The sequence below is a fragment of the Haliotis rufescens genome, unplaced genomic scaffold (assembly GCF_023055435.1).
Source record: "Haliotis rufescens isolate VD_foot unplaced genomic scaffold, xgHalRufe1.0.p SCAF_10, whole genome shotgun sequence".
In the NCBI taxonomy this organism is placed as follows: Eukaryota; Metazoa; Mollusca; class Gastropoda; order Lepetellida; family Haliotidae; genus Haliotis; species Haliotis rufescens.
Genome location: NW_025963780.1, coordinates 42,911,686 through 42,931,260, shown reverse-complemented (window position 1 = coordinate 42,931,260; position 19,575 = coordinate 42,911,686). Strand labels below are relative to the sequence as shown.

Below are 19,575 nucleotides of genomic sequence, written 5' to 3'. Positions count from 1 at the left end.
CTAAATGTTGTATATATGCTTATAACGAACTACGGTTATTATGAACTGCTATTAGTGGTCCCTTCGAGTTCGTTATAACCGTAGTTTACTGTACATCATTCTACAAGGTGCAATGTATTACTACATCAACGTGCATCAGTTAGCACCTTGGGAGCGATTGCTTGAGTCAACCCAATTTCTGTGAACACGTAATCTCATAATCTCATATGCATATGCAAGACAGAAGCTAATGATTCTTAGAAATATGTACATGTATGGAATTGATGCCGGTCATGACTGTGTATGATAAGTTTGAATATACAGATCCATAGACACATTATTTCATAAATATCAGTATCTTTGCACATGAAGCTATCTAACATGAGCTATAATCTGCCTACACATCGTATTCACATGAACTGAATCATGTATGTCTTCCAAACATTCGGGAACAGATGACTAACCTAAGATGTGTACAGCCAAGAATGGACTAATATATTATCATCTTGTACTAAATATGAATATTATGCACTTTTTAAGATAAGCCTAGAAGCAAAGAAATATTTAATAGATTCGACCTTGTGTACATTTGCATCCGATTTTACTCGTGGTAGAGTTGGATACACAAGGCTTAATATTGGGAGACACCACAACATTCCGAAATCTGAAAACTTATGCACACATTGTAATCTAAACGATATCGGTCGGTATCATTTCACCTTTATTTGTCCATCCTTAAAAGATATTCGAAAGCAATACATATAAAATAATAAATAGTTATGTAATTCGGCTACAGTCCAACAATTTATTCGCCGAGTGGCAACCTTAAATTATGAAGATTTAAATATGCCATGTTATATTTCGAATATGCGTTCAATATGCACTCATTTTGTAAAATTAAATGATCTTGCACTGTATTGTATGCATTTAATTTATTTGGGCCTATGCCTTTCACACATAAACATTTAAAATGAATAAAATCTACTGAACCGCAAAAGAAACGTCACCATAGATAGGTATATGAGAAACCTTATTTGAACAAACACTGTAAACATACTTTGAGACATAATAAAAAGATTGAACCTTGCAAAACTGATCATCAAGGTTGAAGTTAAAGTGTCAAATGTTCTTAAAGTGAAACACAACACTAGTCTCTGAGAAAATGGCATCACAAGTCAGTATCTCGTGTGTCCGCCATGTGCATTGATGACTGCCGTGCAACGTCGATACATGGAATGGATGAGGCGGTTGATGAAGGCCACAGGCACTTGAGCCCACACTATGAGGAAGGCCTGCCGCAGTTCAGCTGCAGTTGTCGGTTGGACCTCATTCAGCCGTCTTTGAATCTCGTCCCACAGGTGATCAATGGGATTTAAATTGGGACTGAGGGCAGGCCACTGCATGGTTCTGATACCATTCTGCTGGAGGAAGTCTCTTGTTGCTCTCGCAGTATGGGCACGGGCGTTATCATGCTGAAACTCATGGTTGCGGCGACGTGCCAAATGAGGTATGGCGTGTGGTGTCAAGACTTGATCAATGTACCGAGCTGCTGTGACACAATTGCCTCTCCCTGGACCGATGTTCTGGAAGACCACAGGACCGATTCTCTTGGCAAGACCAATTCCACCCAACAAATCTCTCTCAACAACACAAGCATCCGAATAACGTCATCCACGGCGTCGCCAGACTCTCTCTCTGCAATCTGCAGTGGAGATGCAGTAACGGGGGATGTGTCCAGCTTGCAATCGTCCAAGGGCTAGGTGTCGCTGATTTCTTGTCGATCTTGGCATGTGGTAGCAATAACGAATGAAGGTTATCCGATCTGGGTGGATTTTTATAGGGCAAGAAATGGGGGAACACATGTGCATTTCAATTTGCACGAAACTCACGTGCATCGGGTTACCATGGCCGTTGCCGTGATGGGTTTTGGCGATCGGTTTTATTGTCATCTGCTTTGTTTTTTTATCTTCAAATTTAATTTCTTCCGGACAAGGTAATGTTGAATTTTAGAAACTTTGACAAAAATTACCCAGATATTTAAATGACAACTTTTCATGCAATGTTGCTTGGTGTGACGTTTCATTTGCGGTTCAGTATATTTAATATGTATTATAATAATTTGTTTTTCACGCTAGACATGTGCTTGGGTAGTAAACTATTCGACTTGTATGCAACACAGATGAATTCTGTTAAATGTGCCGTTATATTTAATGTTGCATGACAAATATGCGCTTCGGCTAGCTATGAATGCATGCGATCGCCCACAAATAAGTATTAATAGAGCATCATGGCTGTTGCAACATGATACAGCAGCAGCTATTAATGTCATTAAGCCCATGCTACATACACCAACACAAATTGAAATGTTTTTATAAATATGCATTTCTGTCTGGTGCTCATGCCATGTATTTGGAGTCAAGCTCATTTCTTTCGTAGATATGGGAGACATGACAGTTACAAAAGCGACGTCCGATCGTGTTTTTGTCCAGTGAACTATTGACTTGCCTTTGTATGTGTTTTTGACAGGAAAACCGGTGGAGCAGGATACGCTCACCTTTTCACGAACACCTCCTCATCGCTTTTGAACAATGATCGATTCATAAACGCATGGTCATGATAAAGTCAGATTCGTACAACGGACTCTTTAAGCAGATGTTTCTTATGAATATGGAAAGGGTTTTGTCGCTTGTATTTCAATATACACGGTCAAACACCGTTGTGCCCAACTTTGACGTGTTGAACTAACGGTTGTCTCGAAGTAATATCTTGGTCGCTGCATATTCCTTTTTTATTGATCAGTTTTCGAGTGTCGAACCTCGGCTAACTCGAAGTATTTACATAAGTCCCTTCAACTTCGACACACCCGGTGTTTGACTGTATAAGTACATGGCGGTGCATTGCGAGAGGATTATGTGAATCATACGGCGGTGATTTATAATAGCGAATATTGTTTGTCCTTCATGCAAACGTTTTTCACGGTTGAATAACCACGACTCATCTCATGTCATGTCAAACTGTTGAAACGATATGTAACAACACTTCACCTGAAGGAAATACACATGCTTTGGAGTCATGAGGATGTTTAAGAGAGCCCTTCAAGATAAATTCCTTTGATTATTCTTCGATCTCGGTGAATATTCTTTCACAATGAGTGATATTTGTTATTGAGTTGTATTCTTCCTCCAGTTTTCGAATGAAATGATTATTTTGTAACTCATATTCTACATTAAGTATACATACTCTGCAAATGTGAAACGCAAAATTACTAAAATCATAAGAACATCACAGAATGCTGCCGACATCCTTACAAACTTAATACCCAAAATGAATTGGTCATGTTTCCATGGATTGGGATTGATTTGTGAGGAAAGAATGAGGTACTGCAGAAATTTTGTGAAAAGATGGAAACATCTTAAAAACACAAACACATAAGGGACTGGGCCGAAAGACACAAACAAGACAGGCACGTGCAGCATCACTATTAAAAAAAGAACGTTGGCTATTTGCATGCCATCATAAAACTAAACTGCAGATAGGAAGTCGACAGATTTGGTGGTGGTAGTGTGATGATGTGGGCAGCCATCTCCTACACTGGTGGAATAGACTTGGTGCCAGCTCTGGGAAATTAACTGCACAACATTACAGGGATGAGATACTTCGGCCGAAGTGGGTTTTCAACAAAACACCGCCCGACCTCACCAGGCAAGACTGAAAACAGCCTTTCCCAGGAATCACAACATCCAGGTCTTGCTATGGCCTTCAAAAGTCTCCAGATTTACACCCAATCGAACACTTATGGGATGCACTGGATTAACGATTGCAAGTACGTCAGTAACAACCACGGAACCTCCGACAGTTGGCACAAGCACTGCAGGCCGAGTGGTGAACACAATTCGGAAACTGATTGCTTCTATGCGACGCCGATGCCAGTCAGTCTTGGACTCCAATGGTGGCCAAAATATTGAGAACAGATGACCTTCACCTTGGCATCTACTATTCAATGTATGTCGTATGGAACCTGGGTCAGTGACAATGATTCGTGCCAATTATGAACAATCGATTACCATCTGTTGATTTTTTCAACGGCGCCATTTGATCCCAGCATCAGAAGCGAAAAAATGTATATTATACTCTGCAAAAAAAGAAACGCAAAAGTGACTTTAGATGAATTAGTGAGTTTCGGCGCCAGGCTCTCACGTGGTTGTGTTTTTGCCAAATGTCTGCAGTACCTCATTCTATCCACAACATCAATCTTAATTCGTGCAGAAATGACAACGTTTTGGTATTAATTTTGTATGGATGTCGCAACACTCTGTCAGAGTTTACTCCTATTGCGTTTCTTGTTTTTGCAGAGTATATGGTATTTACATATACACACACCTGGGAGAATGTGTAACACCTGTTGGTTCCTGTGTCATACTACCAGACGTATGAATATGCATATAGCAGAGCTGTGTACGTGTATTGAATGTATCTACTGTATAACAGCAGGTCGGGACACAGAGACACAAGGGAATCTTCCACCACGTTCAAGGTAGGCTCTCGTGCATAAACCGCCAAGAAGTGTGTTAAACGAACACTGTCAACCATATAACTCCATCAAACCATACTTTTAAGTCTGATCTGAATTAGAACGAAATAAACTATTGTGCCATATGAGCGAAGCTAAGGGGATTTCCTGAGATGCAATACCTGCTGGTCTGGCCGGTGAGCCATTACTATCATAACGTATGTTAACGACATAACTCTTTAGAATGATTGACACGATATCGCCCTGATCTAGAGAATTCACTCCATCAGATTTATGTTATTGTCTAAATATTTCAGTTAAAACAGAAACATGCATTTTTGAAGGCTTCTATAAAGATATCCTTTGGTTGAACCACGAAATGTAAGGTGCTGGAGGCAATATCAATGGACTTCCTTCCTCGGTTGAGCTACACGATTGAAACATTAATCAGTCGGTATGTTCGGGTGTATTGTGTAAATGTTAGTTTTAAAGACAACAAAACAGTTTCAGAAAAGGATATTTTGAAATACGTTCCAGGTATAATTCGCATGAACCTTGTGTCTGCAATATTACAGATGTAACAATTTCGCTCACGTTCGTATGATTGGTCAATTGTACGATTCCGACTATATCATCAGCATGTGTTCATGAATCACTATCAGTCATTATGCAGAGTGTTTGTGAACAGGTGAGCATATCCTGCCCACCGGTGACATCCGTCACAAGCACATGCAAACGCAGTTCAATTGTTCACCATAAAACAAAAAACAACAACACAAAAACACTCGGGAACATTTCGTAAAATATGATATTGCATCGGACAAAGCCATGTCGAACCATGAGAAGCTATGTGTTATATTCAAATACACATATTCTACTGCCAAGACCTGCTTTTCAATATTACAATTCAGAAAGAATTTATACCATGGACAAATATTGTCCTTCTTTATTTCATTTGGTCGTTTATCTTCTCTCATAACTGTATATAAGTGGTGCTGTATTACGTCTATAGTACTTTTTCTTATATCTCTCTTATGATATACATCTGTGAGATGTAAACATAATATATGTCTTTAAACAATATTCAAGGCCTCAGTAGAGCTTTAAAAAAGTTTAATATATGGGGCACATTTCCAAATTTGAAATCAGTGACACAAATGATGTTTAAAGTGTACCATATGTTCCCGTGTGTTAGGCGAACAATTGACTTGCCTTTGCATGTGTTTATGACGGGTTCCACTGATGAGCAGGCTACGCTCATCCTTTCGCTAATATCTGGTGTCATGACTATTTCTTAGTCATTCATAACCACAAGCTCATGTGATAGTCGGTAATTACTTATGAACATGGAAAGGGTTTTGTCGCTATTTATGAAAATATTCAGTTTGTCCCTTTTTTTCTATTTATATACCATATTTGTCTTCATTCCATGAAAGTGTGATTCAAAATATGTATATATTTTCCCATTTCACACGTTGTTAATGACTTTTCTTCCTTCTCGAATTTGTTTATTTGGCATGGGTCTTTTTCAATATTCGATGATCCATAAAATGATGCCATCAAACAGTCGTGATTACCATGCATGATCCCTTGTGACACTGTGTGAATAGCATACATCTGCCTGGCCCATGGCGCAGGACAGTTTATCAAGTGTCCGTGTTGACGGGGTTGCACTTTCATCCAAACCAGATCACAGAATGTATTCCTGGCATGCTGCTGTACGTGACTGTCATTGAATTTTCCCACTCGATGTTGTCACTGTGTTGAATGACTGAAGTAGTTATATATATAGGGCGGGTGTCTGTGTTGTGACAGAGCAAGCTAATGTGGAACAGAAAGAGGATAAATTTAAAACAGAATAACCTATTCGCAACTCGGAATTACAGTTTACCTGATCATCATACACTATTCTTTGAAGTCAGATAATTTCTACACTTGGGGCAGATAATTCGTAACTACTCATAACTCAAACACACGCACACACGCACGAACGCACGAACGCACGCACGAACACACGCACGCACACAACCACACAACCACACACACACACGCACATACACACATAAACACATACCAACATAAACACACGAACACACACACATAAACACACAAAACAACACAAACATACAAACATAAACACAAACGCCAACAAAAGACATAAACACACATACACAAAACATCACAAAGACAAAAAAAAAAAATACACACAAAAAACGGAACAAAACAAAACAAAACACACAAAGTAGGTCCCTGTTGTTTCCCAATGTACCTGGTATTTCTCTATACACAAAGTAGGTCCCTGTTGTTTCCCAATGTACCTGGTATTTCTCTATACACGAAGTAGGCCCCTGTTGTTCCCCAATGTACCTGGTATTTCTGTATACACGAAGTAGGCCCCTGTTGTTCCCAAAATGTACCTGGTATTTCTCTATACACAAAGTAGGCCCCTGTTGTTCCCCAATGTACCTGGTATTTCTGTATACAACAAGTAGGCCCCTGTTGTTCCCCAATGTACCTTGTATTTCTGTATACAACAAGTAGGCCCCTGTTGTTCCCCAATGTACCTTGTATTTCTGTATACAACAAGTAGGCCCCTGTTGTTCCCCAATGTACCTTGTATTTCTGTATACAACAAGTAGGCCCCTGTTGTTGCCCAATGTACCTTGTATTTCTGTATACAACAAGTAGGCCCCTGTTGTTCCCCAATGTACCTGGTATTTCTGTATACAACAAGTAGGCCCCTGTTGTTCCCCAATGTACCTTGTATTTCTATATACAACAAGTAGGCCCCTGTTGTTGCCCAATGTACCTTGTATTTCTGTATACAACAAGTAGGCCCCTGTTGTTCCCCAATGTACCTGGTATTTCTGTATACAACAAGTAGGCCCCTGTTGTTCCCCAATGTACCTTGTATTTCTATATACACAAAGTAGGACCCTGTTGTTCCCCAATGTATCTGGTATTTCTGTATACACCAAGTAGGTCCATGCTGTTGCCCAATGTACCTTGTATTTCTGTATACAACAAGTAGGCCCCTGTTGTTCCCCAATGTACCTGGTATTTCTGTATACAACAAGTAGGCCCCTGTTGTTCCCCAGTGTACCTTGTATTTCTGTATACAACAAGTAGGCCCCTGTTGTTGCCCAATGTACCTTGTATTTCTGTATACAACAAGTAGGCCCCTGTTGTTGCCCAATGTACCTTGTATTTCTGTATACAACAAGTAGGCCCCTGTTGTTCCCCAATGTACCTTGTATTTCTATATACACAAAGTAGGACCCTGTTGTTGCCCAATGTACCTTGTATTTCTGTATACAACAAGTAGGCCCCTGTTGTTGCCCAATGTACCTTGTATTTCTGTATACAACAAGTAGGCCCCTGTTGTTCCCCAATGTACCTTGTATTTCTATATACACAAAGTAGGACCCTGTTGTTGCCCAATGTACCTTGTATTTCTGTATACAACAAGTAGGCCCCTGTTGTTGCCCAATGTACCTTGTATTTCTGTATACACGAAGTAGGCCCCTGTTATTCCCCAATGTACCTGGTATTTCTGTATACAACAAGTAGGCCCCTGTTGTTCCCCAATGTACCTGGTATTTCTGTATACACAAAGTAGGACCCTGTTGTTCCCCAATGTATCTGGTATTTCTGTATACACCAAGTAGGTCCATGCTGTTGCCCAATGTACGTGGTATTTCTGTATATACGAAGTAGGTCCCTGTTGTTCCCCAATGTACCTGTTATTTCTCTATACACGAAGTAGGGCCCTGTTGTTCCCCAATGTACACGGTATTCCTGTATATACCAAGTAGGTCCCTGTTGTATTTCCAATGTACCTGGTATTTCTCTTTACACGACGTAGGCCCCTGTTGGTTCCCAGTGTTCCTGGTATTTCTGTATATACCAAGTAGGTCCCTGTTGTTCCCCAATGTACCTGGTATTTCTCTATACACGAATTAGGGCTCTGTTGTTCCCCAATGTACATGTACCTGGTATTGCTGTATATACCAAGTAGGTCCCTGTTGTTTCCAAATGTACCTGGTATTTCTGTATATACCAAGTAGGTCCCTGTTGTACCCCAATGTACCTTGTATTTCTGTATATACCAAGTAGGACCCTGTTGTTCCCCAATGTACCTGGTATTTCTGTATATACCAAGTAGGTCCCTGTTGTACCCCAATGTACCTTGTCTTTCTGTATATACCAAGTAGGTCCCTGTTGTACCCCAATGTACCTGGTATTTTTGTATACACCAAGTAGGCACCTGTTCCCCAATGTACCTGATATTTCTGTATACACCAAGTAGGCACCTGTTCCCCAATGTACCTGGTATTTCTGTATACACCAAGTAGGCACCTGTTCCCCAATGTACCTGGTATTTTTGTATACACCAAGTAGGCACCTGTTCTCCAATGTACCTGGTATTTATGTATCCACCAAGTAGGCACCTGTTCCCCAATGTACCTGGTATTTCTGTATACACTAAGTATACACCTGTTCCCCAATGTTCCTGGTATTTCTGAATACACCAAGTAGGTCCCTGTTGTATCCCCGTGTGTACAAGGAACATGGGTAGCCAATAGCGATTCGCTATGCCGTGTTGTGTCCCTTGGGCACGCCGGAAACCCATGATTGTTGGTTCGAATCCCAGTTCGCCCCGATTGTTTCTAGGTTTGTTAGCACCATACCCGTGCTCGTGGGTTTCACCGAAGTGGTAAAAGTCATAGGCCTGCATCACTTCGGGCTTACCTCCTACATTAAACTGACACGCCGTGATATAAGTGGAATAATGTTAAAAGCGGCGTTAAACCAAACTCACTCACTCACCCATAGCCAATATGTATCATTTACAGCATAAAACGTACTATAAAATTTATTCATATTAATCCAATTAATAATACTATTCACAATGTGGTTTACGATAATGGAATACACAAAACATAATTTTTTTAATTAGATTTGTATATAAAGTAAATTAGATTGAATAAATCATCTGCTATCCTTGCATGTAAATAACAATGCCGAGCCTGACAAGAATTTCGGTTCTCTGTTTGTTGTCTTGGGAGATAGTTACCTTGAGGCAACTGACGGAACAATGTCCACAGAAATCAACTGACAAACAATTTTTTATTTTTTTGTACTGCATGTGTTTGAGTTTTATGTCATAAATAATGCTGTCATTTTTAATTCTTTGTTGTAATATCATACATCATTCACAATATGTCGTTTCGAATGATTAATGTCATCCAAACGAACTATTTCGCATTCGCGGAATCTTAGTGTTGAGTGTGGACTGTATGTGATCAGTTAAAATTCAACGAATACGATGCCATGTCACACGCGTATAAATATTATGAAATGCGACTTCGCCTCTATTATAAGATTAAACTGCGTTTTGTCTTTTCAGCTTCTTATTTTAAAACTTGACGATGGCTAGTAAAAAACAATAAGTTACTCGTGACAGAGGAATGACGGATAATCTGTCCCTCGCGAAGGTTTGGGATTAATTTTACTTGGGACATTGTTCTTGTCCGTGTACACATTCAGTGGCCCCTGTTGTGACAACACATATATTACACACACGGGGAAATAACAGGGCGTTTGGGGTATATACAGATATATTACGCACACAGGGGAATAACGGGGCATTTGGGGAATATTCAGATATATTACGCACACAGGGGAATAACAGGGCATTTGGGGAATATTCAGATATATTACGCACACAGGGGAATAACGGGGCATTTGGGGAATATTCAGATATATTACGCACACAGGGGAATAACAGGGCATTTGGGGAATATTCAGATATATTACACACACGGGGAAATAACAGGGCCTTTGGGGAATATTCAGATATATTACGCACACGGGGGAATAACGGGGCATTTGGGGAATATTCAGATATATTACACACACAGGGGAAATAACAGGGCCTTTGGGGAATATACAGATATATTACACACACGGGGGAATAACGGGGCATTGGGGGAATATACAGATATATTACACACACGGGGAAAAAACGGGGTATTTGGGGAATATTCAGATATATTACGCACACAGGGGAATAACAGGGCATTTGGGGAATATTCAGATATATTACGCACACAGGGGAATAACAGGGCATTTGGGGAATATTCAGATATATTACACACACGGGGGAATAACGGGGCATTTGGGGAATATTCAGATATATTACGCACACAGGGGAATAACGGGGCATTTGGGGAATATTCAGATATATTACGCACACAGGGGAATAACGGGGCATTTGGGGAATATTCAGATATATTACGCACACACGGGGAAATAACAGGGCATTTGGGGAATATACAGATATATTACGCACACAGGGGAATAACAGGGCATTTGGGGAATATTCAGATATATTACACACACGGGGGAATAACGGGGCATTTGGGGAATATTCAGATATATTACACACACGGGGAAATAACAGGGCCTTGGGGGAATATTCAGATATATTACGCACACAGGGGAATAACAGGGCATTTGGGGAATATTCAGATATATTACACACACGGGAGAATAACGGGGCATTTGGGGAATATTCAGATATATTACACACACGGGGAAATAACAGGGCCTTTGGGGAATATTCAGATATATTACGCACACAGGGGAATAACGGGGCATTTGGGAAATACTCAGATATATTACGCACACAGGGGAATAACGGGGCATTTGGGAAATACTCAGATATATTACGCACACAGGGTAATAACTGGGCATTTGGGGAATATTCAGATATATTACGCACACAGGGGAATAACTGGGCATTTGGGGAATATTCAGATATATTACGCACACAGGGGAATAACGGGGCATTTTGGGAATATTCAGATATATTACGCACACAGGGGAATAACGGGACCTTTTGGGTATATACAGATAAATTACGTATAAGGACAAAGTCAAAGTTAAGTAATTGTTCCATCCACGGTACGACAAACATGTGCATAATTCTTTTACAAACCTTTTCTATTAAATAAACTCATCAACATTGTTAATTGATATTTGAAAGAATAATTCTTCTCACCACCATGAATGAAGCAGTTTCGCGGAATATGTCTAAAAAAACCTTGTTATATCTGGGAATGTTTATTATACCTGAAAACTTTGTATAAAATGTGTGTGTGTGTGTGTGTATGTATGTGTGTGTGTGTAGCTGGAATTTTGCTGAGAGCGGCGTTTAACAACAAACAACCAACCAACAAATGTAACCAGTTGTGCCCCGCGTTATATGAATATAAAAGTACAATTGGTTCAATATTTACAAACCGTGTCACATATTGCTTCCATTGCGACACAATCATCAGGTGCTCTAGGTGTCTCTACAGCTGGCACAGCACCTGTCCCTTCTATAACGCGCACTTAGCAGCCACTCTAGCTGTTACGCGTGTACACGTGCACATTCCCTGGGGTTCCATGGGGGGAGTAACCTCTATCTAGGACACACATGGTGCTATTGACCTTGCCCTACAAACGTGCTCCAGTTTTCACAATTGATAGTTGTGGCCGTGTTACCGTCTCACCTACATGTACCTGAAAGTGGCCATCACCGCAGATTAAGACTACACTTTCATATACATTCCTTGTGACAGAGGTACCATTATTCATGCGCAGAGAAAAATTTGGAACGTGCCAATTATTCATAGTATTGGGGTCACAACGCAGATAATGTAATTTATTCTGCATTGCCAGTCGATACAATAACACTACGTGCCCCTTAAATACTAAACAGGGTATCAGTCTATCAGAATCAACTGTGATCACCTCCACAGTGTAATAGGTACTTCGTTATGAGCAGATGTATTAACACACGAGGAAAGGCCATGAAAACTCTGAGAGTGACACGCACGTGCAGTGCACGGGGTCACGGGAGTAACACAACCTACATTACATAAGATAATGGACTCTCCCTAGCAACGTGTCACTCACAGGTGCCGACTCCGGAGCGTTTTGTAGGTTCCAGACATTAGCTCACATAGTTATCGGATGAAATGGAGATATGACTCGCCTGTCGTCGTTGGTATGAGAAGACTATGTTTAGCTCCACGCAGTTAGTGCATATCGTTGATTGGGTGCAGCGGTCCGGTTTTTAGACACACACTCATGGAAACTCTGCCAGTGAATGACTTGGACTCGTTCTCATGACTGGGATACTAGGATAGCCCTATGTCAGATGTACCTCTGTGTAGGACCAGTCTTGAGAAGAAATCCCTGGACTGATTCTGTCACAAAGCGAAAGGAGAGTCCATGGGGGTTGGTAGTGTGTGAACATCTTGGAATTCACCTCGACGAAGTGCCAATATACGGTAGGTTGAGATGCTGACACAAATAGACATACGTTACAGATTTGTAAAACTGGGCTAGAACAGTTGGTGCAGTTCCAATCCTCGCAGATACGAGCACATGCTATCTACTATGGGTACAGCTACTACTTTTGTCGTGATGAGGTTTCCGTGTGAATGGACATATGTACTGTGACAATGCATGTGGGTATTTCTGGATGCTTAAATAATAAAAGTAGGGGCGGTCGTACGTTCTGTTAAGAATACTACGTGGAACTGGCATTGCAATTGATTCAGGTCGTTTGTTGGAAAGGACGTTTCCACATTTCCGCACAAGATAATTGATCAGGAATTTATGATATACTTCATTACGTACCTCCCCTACCTACCCTGGATACCTGTAATGGGCTAACCGAGTATACCCATGTTAAGAATGGAACAGCTATTCAAATAACCACTGGGCCACCTCGATGTACCCTCATCTGCAATACGAAAGTATTCACCAGTCATTTCCTATAAAAGACCCTCGCCATCCACAGCCACCAATAATATGAGTGTGTGAGTTTGATTTTACGCCGCTTGTAGCATTTTCCCAGTAATACCACGGCGGGATACACAAGAAATGGGCTTCAAACTTTGTAACCATGTTGGGAATAGAACTCGGGCCTTATGCGTGACGCGCGAACGCTTTAACTACTAGGCTATCCCCTCCACCTACCCCATCCTCCCTACAAAGAAGACACCGATGAGTTTGTAGGGACTCGCTGTGCTGTTGTGGTTGAGCACATTGTGATATACAGGAACTGAGGCGTCTGACATTTGAACGTATTGAGGTCAGTGTTATAACTGACTGAGGGACTGGGGCTCCCGTATTTAGCTTGAGGCCTGGCGGTTGAGAGTTCATGACTGTCCAACGTGAACCTATTACAGTATGTGTTTGTATTGATTCAGTAAGGGCAACGAATATATATAGGAAGGATAATAAGTATGAATACTTGCGGAAAGATGTTCCTGTGTTTGTACCAGTGACTCTGGGCAATCGTGCCCCAATGTTTGTAATCTGATTCAGGGAAATCGTGCCCCAATGTTTGTAATATGATTCAGGGTATCATGCCCCAGTGTTTGTAATCTGATTCAGGGAAATCGTGCCCCAGTGTTTGTAATCTGATTCTGGGTAATCGTGCCCCAGTGTTTGTAATCTGATTCTGGGTAATCGTGCCCCAGTGTTTGTAATCTGATTCTGGGTAATCATGCCCCAGTGTTTGTAATCTGATTCTGGGTAATCGTGCCCCAGTGTTTGTAATCTGATTCTGGGTAATCATGCCCCAGTGTTTGTAATCTGATTCTGGGCAATCGTGCCCCAATGTTTGTAATCTGATTCAGTGAAATCGTGCCCCAATGTTTGTAATATGATTCAGGGTATCATGCCCCAGTGTTTGTAATCTGATTCAGGGAAATCGTGCCCCAGTGTTTGTAATCTGATTCTGGGTAATCGTGCCCCAGTGTTTGTAATCTGATTCTGGGTAATCGTGCCCCAGTGTTTGTAATCTGATTCTGGGTAATCATGCCCCAGTGTTTGTAATCTGATTCTGGGTAATCGTGCCCCAGTGTTTGTAATCTGATTCTGGGTAATCATGCCCCAGTGTTTGTAATCTGATTCTGGGTAATCATGCCCCAGTGTTTGTAATCTGATTCTGGGTAATCATGCCCCAGTGTTTGTAATATGATTCTGGGTAATCGTGCCCCAGTGTTTGTAATCTGATTCTGGGTAATCGTGCCCCAGTGTTTGTAATCTGATTCTGGGTAATCGTGCCCCAGTGTTTGTAATATGATTCAGGGTAATCATGCCAAAGTGTTTGTAATATGATTCTGGGTAATCATGCCTCAGTGTTTGTACTAGTGATCTGGGTAATCATGCCCCAGTGTTTGTAATATGATTCAGGGTAATCGTGCCCCAGTGTTTGTAATATGATTCAGGGTAATCGTGCCAAAGTGTTTGTAATATGATTCTGGGTAATTGTGCCCCAGTGTTTGTAATATGATTCTGGGAAATCGTGCCCCAGTGTTTGTAATCTGATTCTGGGTAATCGTGCCCCAGTGTTTGTAATCTGATTCTGGGTAATCGTGCCCCAGTGTTTGTAATATGATTCAGGGTAATCGTGCCAAAGTGTTTGTTATATGATTCTTGGTAATCATGCCTCAGTGTTTGTACTAGTGATCTGGGTAATCATGCCCCAGTGTTTGTAATATGATTCAGGGTAATCGTGCTCCAGTGTTTGTAATCTGATTCTGGGTAATCATGCCCCAGTGTTTGTAATCTGATTCTGGGTAATCGTGCCCCAGTGTTTGTAATCTGATTCTGGGTAATCATGCCCCAGTGTTTGTAATCTGATTCTGGGTAATCGTGCCCCAGTGTTTGTAATATGATTCTGGGTAATCGTGCCCCAGTGTTTGTACCAGTGACTCTGGGTAATCATGCCCCAGTGTTTGTAATATGATTCTGGGTAATCGTGCCCCAGTGTTTGTAATATGATTCAGGGAAATCGTGCCCAAGTGTTTGTAATATGTAATTCAAAATCTCAAAGTACAAAGTCAAGTCCAAACGACAAAGGCCAAAAATTCGAAAATATTCTGCGAGGAAATTAACCATCAAACGGACGCAAGTACTTATCGCGCAAAATACACGCAGTCCGAAGGATAAAACGTACCCACAAAACACCAAACATAAATAATTCAACAAACCCTAAACAAAATGCAAACAACCTAACAAGTTATTTTTCAGTCGTTAGTAGGACCAGCAAACGAGGCCAACTCTCACAGACCAATCTCCTTAAACTCAAATTTATGCAAACAAATGGAGGCAATGGTCAAAAATAGACTCCAACACTTTCTAGACGAAAATAATATAATAAACCCAAACAAAGGCGGTTTCAACCCGGGTCGCTAAACCTTAGACAACCTAGCTCGCTTCGAACAGGGCACTAAAACAGGCCAATCAGACCGACAATACACAGTAGGTATATTCCTAGATTTGTCTAAAGCTTTCGATAGGGTGTGACATAACGGGCTAATTCAAAAACTACAAAAAGCAGGACTGGAAGGACCAATAATAAAGTATATACAAGACCTCTTAACAATTCGCAAAATAACAGTATGAATAAACTTGCTATCGGACCAATGACCCCTAGAGCAATGACCTCTAGAGAATGGTGCACCCCAAGGCAGCATTCTAAGCCCTACACTATTCAACCTAATTATTAATGACCTATTCGAGGGAATATCTAATAGAATTCAAACTTCTAAATACGCTGATGACGGAGCCCCCTGTATCCGCACCCGAAGCATAAACATGGCCAAAAATTTATTTCAGAAGGCATTAAGAAAAATTCAAACATGGGCAAATAAATGGGGCTACTCCCTAAATGCCGAAAAATTTACAGGGATAGTCTTCAAACACAGAAATAAGCGCACAACAACCCCCAGACTAGAACTAAAATATGACCCCATAGACTCCCCAAAACAAGCTAAATGTCTGGGATTAATCTTTGATGAACATCTCACCTGGGATGCTTACATTAAAAACCTAATAAAAAGATGCAAACCTAAACACACTACGCGGCTTGATTGGCACCAACTAGGGAGCCTCCAAAGATACCCTAATATCATCATACAAATCACTAATTAGATCCAAAATAGACTATGGATGTCAAATCTGCAACCCTCTAAACTCCTCATCCAATACAAAGCACTGAGGTTAATCACACGCACACAACATGGCACACCGCATACAACACTACAGGCTTTAGCAGGCGAAATCCATCTGGATCAACGCCGAGAACAACTTACAATACGTCTGTTGGGCCTCTAACCAAGATAACCCATAAATCCAAAGAAGACTTATAAATAACATAAGCCCCAGACTCCAAGCGCTAGCTCGGAAAAAGCCTTATTAATCCCGATCTCTCAGCGCATAGTAAACTAAACTGGGCGGCAAAAGAAAGTATAGGTCGAGTTGCATGATCGATAAAAAAATAAAAAGAAGAGGTTTTGTTGTGAATTATAATATAATCTAGGAAGGGGTAACAAATGATTGATCAACCACATTCTGAATGAAATTGTGCAATCACAGGTAATGTAAGCTCAAGGTAAACAATGGTGGGGTAAGAAATTTCATTTTCAAAAGTTGTCTGAAATGTCACCAAACAATTGTCAGACACACAACAAGTTCATTGTCGACACAGTTGCCTTCAATAGCGTGTATGGCCTCCAGCTGCTTCAATGCATGCTGTGATACGCCGCCTCATCGATGACGTCAGTCTTCTGATGACGTGGACTGGAATCCGTTGCCACTCGTCTCTCAGGGACTGCTACAATTCATGTCTGTTGACGGGAGGCTGATGGCGTGCTCTAATTTGTCTGTCAAGATGGTCACACAGATGTTCAATAGGATTCATATCGGGTGAGTGGGCAGGCCAGGGCAAAACGTCAACGTTCTGCTGGTTTAGAAAGTTCCGAGTCAGTCTTGCAGTATGGGGCCTGGCATTGTCGTGTTGAAACAATGTCCCCTGCTGTTGATTTTGTAAGAACGGAAGCACAACTGGCTGCAACACTTGGTCTCTGTACTGCACAGCGTTCAGGTTTCCCTGTATAATCACCAAATAAGTCTTCTGATCTCCACAAATAGCCCCCCCCCCCCCCCCCCCCCACACACACACACACACACCATGACACCTCCCCCGCCGAATGGATGGACCTATCGAATACACGCCGGAGCCAAACGTTCCCCTCTGCGTCGATAAACTCAGCACTCAGTAAACAGCACTCGACGCCAATTTCTCACTTGCCAGCGTCGAACCTGACTCGCCCATAGCAGTCTCAGGCGTCGATGTTGAGCAGTCAGTACCATTCCTCGGAAAGGACGATACGCTCGGATTCAAGCAGCACGAAGTCGTCGTAGTACTGTACGTTGGCTAACGCTGTTGCTGCCGTCGCCGTCGCCGTTACGAATCTGTTTCGCAGGTGAATGAGCCGTATCTGACCGTCTTCCAGTGGTGTTGTCACTCGGGGTCGTTCGGTTCTAGGCCTGTCCTGTGTCCTCCCTGTATGCCTGTACCGTTGAATCAGCCTGGCTACTGTCAATGGTGTACAACCAAACCTTCTGGCAATTTGGACCTGTGCCCCCATTTCGGCCATACCGATGGCTCTCTCTCGCTGCTCCTGTGACAGTCGTGGCATTTCTTTTGAGTGCTTTCATCACGTGTGGTTATACCCTGCAGACGAACGCATTTATACAGCTAACATTCACGTGCAGTTTATGCCATAGGCGGGAAACCTGTTTCACCATTTTTTTGTCACCGCACGAGCGCCGTCAAAGGTGGCGCCATCGGGTGAGGTGTTTTTTGGTTCCTGTTCCTGGGCAGTCATATTCCCAATACCCACTTTCCACTAGTTATCTCTGTTTTTAGGAAAATTACAAATTGCCAACCTATACTTTCTTTTGCGGCTTAGTTTACTTAAACACACACCATCTAAACGATCTAAACTAAATACAGACCCAAATAACATTTTATACCCAAACTCATAACCATAAAAATAGTCATGTCTCTCCACTACTCTAAATAAAGAAACTGACCTATATACCGCAAAATCCACGACACGAACATACATACACGCGGCTATGGGTCACGGAAGTAAACAACAAATCTCCGTGCACAATGGCGTCGAGTGTTGTGATTGGTCCGCGCTCCAACCATAACAAACGCACATGGGGATATTTGCCAATCAGAGCGCTCGGGGCCATTGAGTGCGGAGATTTTTCTTTTCTTCCGTGACCCACAGCCGCGACTGAGCCAATATTTCGATAATTTCACCCGATATGGGTAATAAATTGCTAAAAATGAAGGCTTGTGGCATGCAGGTCGTATGTGGAGGGAGGTGGGGAGGTATTGTGAACATGGCATGCATGCATTTACATTTAACTTAAACGATACAGCCGATTTCAACTTCGGCCAAGATGGCGAGTGACGCACCTTGTCTATTTTTATATATGGGTCCAGTGTTACAGTAATATCACTGTCCTGCTTCAGGGGTCTGTTGCCTGGAGGGGCCCGTGTGCGAAATTCGCATAATGTCGGAAAGCGCACGTTAAATCCACAACAGTAAGTGAGTAAGTCGATGTGACTTAAAATTTTAACTCACTCACTAAACTTTAAGTATGAAAGTCTTTATCTTCACCCACCAGGCTCCGATATATCGTTCACAATTGTCTCGCTGATAGAATTAATTTGTGATCTGTGTGAGCGCAGAGTGGATTTATATTTAATTGTCAACCATTAGTACAACAGGTGCCTTTGAACCAATTACCACGTTTTCTTTATCACTTAATTCTTACTGCATGACACCCCTGATCATTGGAGCACTGCTCCGTGACAAGAAGAAACGAATCTAGCGCTAAACTACATTGTTTACTGGGAGCTTGTCAATTGTTGTCGGTCTGTACACTGAACCTAACATGAGAAAACACTCCGATATGTCCTCATGCTGGGTACACATTATTAATAAGAGCAAGGATAACTCGCACTTTGGCATTAACAATATGCTCGCATTTCATGTTTTAAGCGTATGTCGTATTATGTCAGCATAATAGATATTTTGTAAATTAATGACATGTGTTTGCAAAGAAACTATTAGAAATGTATCTATGTTCATTTATCATGCTATGAAACTAAGAAAATATGAATTTGTAACACGCCCCAGACAATGTAC

At 41.5% G+C, this 19,575-nt stretch overlaps 1 protein-coding gene across 2 annotated transcripts in view; it reads left to right on the top strand.

Moving 5' to 3' along the window:
• The first annotated feature begins 4,440 nt into the window (after window positions 1-4,440).
• Window positions 4,441-19,575, top strand: part of LOC124114693 (equilibrative nucleobase transporter 1-like) — a 54,885-nt gene continuing 39,750 nt past the window's right edge. The window contains exon 1 of one of the 2 annotated variants that reach the window (XM_046475382.2): window positions 4,441-4,513. The gene's annotated coding sequence lies outside the window, so the exon portion shown is untranslated. Of the gene's footprint in view, window positions 4,514-12,464; window positions 12,835-19,575 lie in introns of those variants that run through there. The other variant, XM_046475383.2, reaches the window with a different exon arrangement.